The sequence below is a fragment of the Silurus meridionalis genome, chromosome 22 (assembly GCF_014805685.1).
Source record: "Silurus meridionalis isolate SWU-2019-XX chromosome 22, ASM1480568v1, whole genome shotgun sequence".
NCBI classification, from domain to species: Eukaryota; Metazoa; Chordata; class Actinopteri; order Siluriformes; family Siluridae; genus Silurus; species Silurus meridionalis.
Genome location: NC_060905.1, coordinates 20150797 through 20157898, shown reverse-complemented (window position 1 = coordinate 20157898; position 7102 = coordinate 20150797). Strand labels below are relative to the sequence as shown.

The window sequence follows — 7102 nt, the reverse complement described above, 5'->3', positions numbered from 1 at the left end:
AGATCTCTAAAGCAAAATGTTCCTGCTTGTCCAAACCTTTTTCAGAATTAAAGTTAGAAAACATTCAGGTGGACGAACAAGACTTTTTTCAGTTGAACAAGAGCATGCTATTGTTGACATGGTGGTCCAGAACAACACCCTCCGCCTTAAAGAAATTTAGAAAATAATAACAGGACAATCAACTGTTCCAAAATATCCACCAATGCAGTCGCTCCAGAATTGACCGTGTTCTAAGAAGAAATGCTATCTGAATGAAGCAAGTATACAAAGTGCCCTTTGAGAGGAACTCCGTTAGAGTGAAGGAGTTGCGATTCCAGTTTGTTCAAGTATGTGCAACCCAATTACTGCAATTTTACTGTCAACTCAAAGATATATTTTTCCTGAATTTTAAGTATGTGTCCATAAACTATTCCATGCTACTATATTTGAAAAGATTTAGGCATATCTATGTATACTGCTGCTTCAAAGTGTGAATTTAAACTTCAGCAACAATTTCACAGTAGTATTGACTGCAATTAATGCCATTACTGTAAAACACAAATTTACTATATTTTACCTTGTGTTCTTTTTACTCTAGAGAATCTTGGAGTTGGATAGCAGTGCAACTCAATATGAGTACCTGTATATTGATGAAGCAGGCTTCAATCTTAAAAAAAAAAAAAAAAAAAAAAAAGAGGGAGAAATGTGATTGGCCATCGTGCTACAGTAAATGTCCCTGGACAACGAGGAGGCTTGGGTTGTATGGTCTTAGGACCATACAACACAGCAAGGCTCCTATATTTTTTAAACCTCCTCAATGAAATCCTCTTTCCGCAGGGTGATCAGGAGCAAATGGTGCGGAATTTCGTAGTTGTTTGGGATAATGTCCAATTCCATCATTCAGCACTAGTGCGAGAGTGGTTTGAGAATCACCCACAATTCAGGATGGTGTTTCTTCCACCATATTCTCCTTTCCTGAATCCAATTGAGGAATTCTTCTCCTCTTGGAGATGGAAAGTACATGATCGCAACCCTTACAACCAAGTAAGTCTTCAAGCGATGGAAGAGGCCTGTGGAGATATTGGGGCACAAGCATGTCAAGGATGGATACAGCATTCAAGGCTTTTTATCCCCACGATGCATGACTCGTAAAAATATTTTCTGTGATGTTGATGATATTCTCTGGCCAGATGTAATTGAGAGGCATGATCAATAAAATAATTGATTCAATTAATGCAGTACACTTTTTTATTTACCTATGTACTTATTTGCATTATTTATATATATATATATATATATATATATATATATATATATATATATATATATATATATATATAATTTATATTTATATATTTTATTTATATATATATATATATATATATATATATATATATATATATATATATATATATAAAATTTGTGTGTGTGGGGTGACAACTTGTTATACATCTGAACTCATTAAAGAACTTAATGAAAAACATGTATTTTTTTTTTCTTTGTGTATCTTCAGCTGAATTTGTTATAAAATCAACAGAGAACACACTTAGTTTTTATGTTAATATTGAATTTTAATAAATGCATTACTACAATAAAATGCTGTGTTTCATTGTGCAGTGAATACTTAACGGTTTCGCCAGCATAAGAGTGTGTTTAGTTTGCTGTGTTAACTGAGAATTTTAGACATAGCAACACAAACCCAGCCCGCTCGACTTGACTTAGGCATAGCCATAATTGAAGAACCTTTCTGGTACTTGGCAAACAACAGTGAGGGGACTGTACTGGGAATGGACATTATGAAAAAACATGGATTTGTCATTCATTGTTTTGAAAAACAGATTGAAATTCAAACTAACAGTGAAAAAATTCCACCACGGAACGTGGTCAGAATTATGTCCATTTCCACTACAGATCCCATTCAACAGTTGATTGACAAGCACAGTTTGGGCTAATCATGAACATGACTGTGGCCCTATTGATTTTGTTGTGTGTATTGAAGGAGAGCCACCTCCCCCACAAAGACAATACCGCATCAAGCCTGAGGCTGAAACAGCAGTGCATGAAATAGTCCAGCAGCTTGAAACCAGAGGTTGACTGCAGCAATTCCATGGAGACCGGACGAGAGGAAAAGTTTCTGGACCCACTTGCATCAAACTGGGTCAAAGGGTTTCACCCTCACACACACACACTGGAATGTGGGAGATGGGTATGGAAATACACTAAGAGGTCATCCACATTTTTCAGTACACTTTCAACCAGAGAACTAGTCACGTGGCCTCCCGGAGTAGTACCGGAACCAAATTGCGCAACAAACATTTTCTGTAAAGTAGGTGTAAGAAAGATCCCCTGCCCTCTCGTCTGTGTCTCTTCTCTGCAAGGCCTTAGGAGCGCTCCGGAGCAATGAAAGAACAACCCACACGATTAAAATCAAGTCTGGTTTATTCAATACCACTGCTCAAAGGACTGAGCTGCAAGGCCGGGTAGATATACACATCAGTCCAAGCCATAGTGCGTAGGAAAGGCGGGGACACAGACAGAGTTATCGTGTGTTGCCAGGGGTCAGAAACATATGTGCGTAAGAAAATATGTGTGTAAGAAAAAGGAACAGGATGTGCTTATAGCTATCTTCTAACTGAACGCCCTTGGTCTTCTATCCTCCTGTCACGTCACGCGATAGCACAAAATGTACAGGTCAGCAAAGACAGGAGCATCCTGTCTCCAAGAAGGTCAAGATAGGAAGGTTCGCCAAGGCTACTAAAGAATACATTTCAACAATCCCCTCTTTTATACTTAATAACTAATAAGTATAATCACATGAATGTATCAGTGTATTGATCATTAGATGAATTTCGCAAACGCATTTACTGCGGTTCTCGGAGAGCGGTGGCAGCCATACCGGTCACTGGCTGTGCTTTTCTCAAGAAGAGGTTGCTGTTCAGTCCCTCGCTGCTTCTCCCGACACTTCCTGCAATGTGGAGAATGTCTGAAGAGGCGGCACAGGAAGGTCTGAGGTGCGACAGAGGTCATCCACGGGCTTACTTAGACCATTCCCCCTCTTCAACTCTGTGGAAGAATAAGTTCTACCGATGGCCGTCAGTTCTTACTTCTGATCACTAGGACATATAAGAACACCACAGTTAAGTATATATCTTTATAACAATTATCACTTTGGGGCATGTTTCAGTCATCCGGCGTGGATCCACTGTGGAAAGAGATCAGTTAATACAGCCGTACGAGTCACAGTGATCACGGTTCACTGTATGGGGTCTCACCCAGGGGTGTTCCCATTTTGTCCAATCTTTTCACCAAGACTCGTTCCCCTACCTTAAAGGGGTGAGTGTTTTTGGTCGGAATTGGGGGTCTCCTTGCATTTACCCGTGTCCAATAATCATCTAATGTTTGTAGCAACCCTGCAGCGTACTCGCTGAGATGCACATCTAGGTCCCCCGTACCCACAGCCTGTTTGCCTCGTCGCCATGGGAGGGGAAAGGGTCGCCCCATTACAAGTTTATACGGTGAGAGATGATCAAGGGCCACTTGTGCGGTCATTCGCATATCGGCGAGAACGAGTGGGAGAGCATGCAGCCAATTTTTGGAGCCAGATGCGTACATGGCTTTTCGAATTTTGTCCTTTATTGTACGATTAGCGCGTTCCACAATGCCTGATGATTGTGGGTGGTACGAAATATGGAAATGCCAATTGATTTTCAGCTCCTTGCACAGAAGTTGAGTGACCTTAGAAGTGAATGGAGTTCCTTTATCAGAATCAATTCCTACAGGGATGCCATATCTAGGAATTATCTCAGTAGTTAGCTTTTGAACCACAACTCTAGCGTTTTCTTTGCTACAAGGGAAAGCTTCTACCCACCGTGAAAATTTATCCACCATTACCAAAAGATATCTGAAAGGGCCCTGTCTTGGTATGTGCGTGAAATCGATCTGCCATTCCTGAAAAGGTGTCTCAGGGACGGGAAGGTGTTGGTGTATGGCACCTGGTTTGGAGATGTTATTTTGTGCACACATTAAACACCTATCTAGAATATTGTTCACGTCTGTATACAGGTGGTCTATACAGAAGCTTTGAACCATGAAACTCGCAGGCGAGGAATGGAGTACAGTGACGTGGGAGGCAAAGACGACCCTGTCCATCTAGAACGATTGCGGAGTCAGTAGCACCCTGACTCGTCCAAAATAGGCGATCAGCAGGTGAAGCCGAAGCCTGCAGTGAAGGGAGGTCCATGTCAGGTAGAACAGCACTGATCATGGTATTAACAGACACCATGGCTGGCGATAAATCTGGTGGCAGAGGGCCGCAGCTTGCTTAGCCATGCGGTCAGCGAGACTATTACCCCGCACCTCGTCTGTATCACCAGAGGAGTGCGCCTTAGTTTTTACAATAGCCAACGAACGGGGCAGGTGGCAGGCAGTGATTAGATCTTGTACTAATGATGCGTGTGAAATGGGTTTGCCATCAGCAGTAGTGAAGCCCTGAGATTGCCAGATGCAGCCGAAATCGTGAGCCACCCCGAAGGCGTAACGAGAGTCAGTATAAATGGTGACGTCGGTGTCTTCCGCGAGGACACAGGCGCGGGTGAGTGCGAATAGTTCAGCAGCCTGGGCAGAGGAGAAAGGGAGAGAGAAAGACTCAAGAACAGTGTTAGGTAGTTGACAAACAGCATAACCACAAAGGTAAACACCATCTCTAGGTTTAGAGCAGGAACCATCAACAAAAAGAACATCGCCCAGTTGTAGGGGAACAGAGGATAAGTCAGGGCGAATACTGGTGTCATTGACAATTTCGGTGAGGCAATCATGGTCGGAGCCCCCCATACAGTCATCCCGTGCGTTAAGCAGGCGCTGTAGGGCGTGAGCTACAGTGTCATGGGAAGACGAGGGACGTATAGTTAACTGCTCAGTGGCCAACAAAACAGTCTCATACCCTGAGCGACATTGTGAAGACATGTGCTGTGTGTTTAGATTGCGTAATATCTGTGTTACCTGATGTGAGGTGTGCAGAATCAGAGGATGAGATAGAATGATCTTTTCAGCATCAGTTACCATCAGAGCACAGGAGGCAACGGCACGAAGACAGGCCGGCAAACCCTGAGCCACGGAGTCAAGGGATTTGGAAAGAAACGCACAAGGTCGCATGCCTCCCCCATGTTCCTGAGCCAACACCCCAGATGCTGTTCCTGGCTGAGTTGCCTCGTACAGGTGGAACGAAAGGCTGTAGTTAGGCAGTCCCAGTGTGGGAGCCGTACACAGGGCTCGTTTCAAGGCCCCGAAGGCGGTCAGCATTTTTGGAGTCCATGTCAAAGGCGCGGTTGAGGGATCAGAGTGCTTCACTGCAGTGCGCAGACACTTGTCATACAAAGAGCAGTCTGGAATCCACCGACGGCAGTAGTTGATAAGGCTGAGGAAAGCCTGCAGTGCCTGTTTAGTGGCGGGCCGCTGAGTGTCCATGATGACTTGTATTCGTTCAGCAGTCAGTTTCCTGGAACCCTGAGAGAGTTCATAGCCCAGGTACCAGACAGTGTTCTGGCAGAACTGTAGTTTCGTCTTGGATACCTTGAAACCCTTTGCAGCCAGGTGCTTGAGTAGGGCCAGGGTGGCCGCCTGGCAGGTGTCATAGTCAGTAGCAGTTACCAGGAGATCATCAGCGTACTGTAGAACCACTGAATCAGGGGGGAGGCAGAGGCTCGACAAGGCGTTCTTGACCGTGGTCGTGAAGACCGCGGGGGAATCGATATACCCCTGTGGCAGCCTAGTCCACGTGTACTGCTGCCCCCTGTGTGTGAAGGCAAAGAGAGGCTGCGTCTCCTTCCCTACAGGAACACTGAAGAAAGCAGAACAGAGGTCAGTCACAGAAAAGACTGTATGAGTACATGGAATTGAGGCTATGATGGAGGAGACGTCAGGGACAATTGGTGCGACTGGAATAATCAGTTCGTTTATTTTTCGCAGATCTTGGGTGAATCTCCACGAGCCATCTGGTTTTGGAACAGGATTAACAGGTGTGTTGTATGGGCTGACGCATGGGATGACTATGCCCTGTTGCAAAAGAGAATTCAAAATAGAGTCAATGCCAGTAGTTTTTACAGGTGATAAAGGATATTGTTTAATAAACACAGGCGTCAAATGTTTAATCTTGGCCTCGGAGTAGTACCGGAACCAAATTGCGCAACAAACATTTTCTGTAAAGTAGGCTCCGACCATCTCCCTATAGTAAACATTTCAGGTGACACACCGGCACGCACATCTTTTCACGACATAACGGCCTGGTATCAATTTAAAGCAGAACCAGGAGCAAAAATTGGGAGCACTCTCTACGAAAAAATCAACAATGGATTAGATCCTAAAATCTGTTATTTAATCAAAGATTTAGAGCCTGCAATATATAGGTGTACACACACTGAGCCAATCAACACTATACATACGATTTATACTGAATATAAATTCGATATAACTTCATATGTACCTGATAACAAATCAACCTGAAGCCTTTGTCTGGACTAGCCGGAGAGAAGGCATGTATTGCGTGGGAAAATGTGTCAATGACCCAGATAATTACACCGGGCCACAGAATTGCTCATGGATAATGAAATTGTTTTAATTTAACCACTTGTGGATATAGCAAACCAAAGGAATGTCCAAAACTATATCCTATTCCTCCTGGTGGACTGATTAAAGGGAACATTAACAAAACATTATTTCATGATGTGAATCTAGTGATGACACATGTATCATACAATATTTCCAACATCCTATCTGCCTATATTAATCACTGTGATTGTGTTGGAACATGTTTAATGTTACAGATTCTTTATTTTGTGTTTAATTTGATAACACATTTAGTAATTTAATGTCTGTAATTCTTTGTCATCCATAGCACTAATTAGCCTGTTCAGTTCATTTTGGTTTAGAGCCCCCTCTAGTGGCAAGTTTCGATGTCGCTATAATTGTTATTTCCGGTATTCACATGAATCAGGAAGTAGTAAGTGTTCCATGCATGCATCGGTATTGATGGCTCTCCTTAATCGCCATATATCTGTGTAATCTTTAACCCTGCGACAGCATCGCTTGTAAGTATTTGTATAATTAACATGGATGTACATTGTACTTG

At 43.1% G+C, this 7102-nt stretch overlaps 1 long non-coding RNA gene across 1 annotated transcript; it reads right to left on the bottom strand.

Annotated features, from left to right (window-relative positions):
• Positions 1 to 2400: 2400 nt before the first annotated feature.
• Positions 2401 to 5142, bottom strand: LOC124376219. The gene is made up of 2 exons (XR_006923798.1): positions 4978 to 5142; positions 2401 to 3092 (listed from the first exon to the last, which is right to left on the bottom strand). It is a non-coding gene; the product is annotated as an uncharacterized LOC124376219 (long non-coding RNA).
• Between the last annotated feature and the right edge of the window lie 1960 nt (positions 5143 to 7102).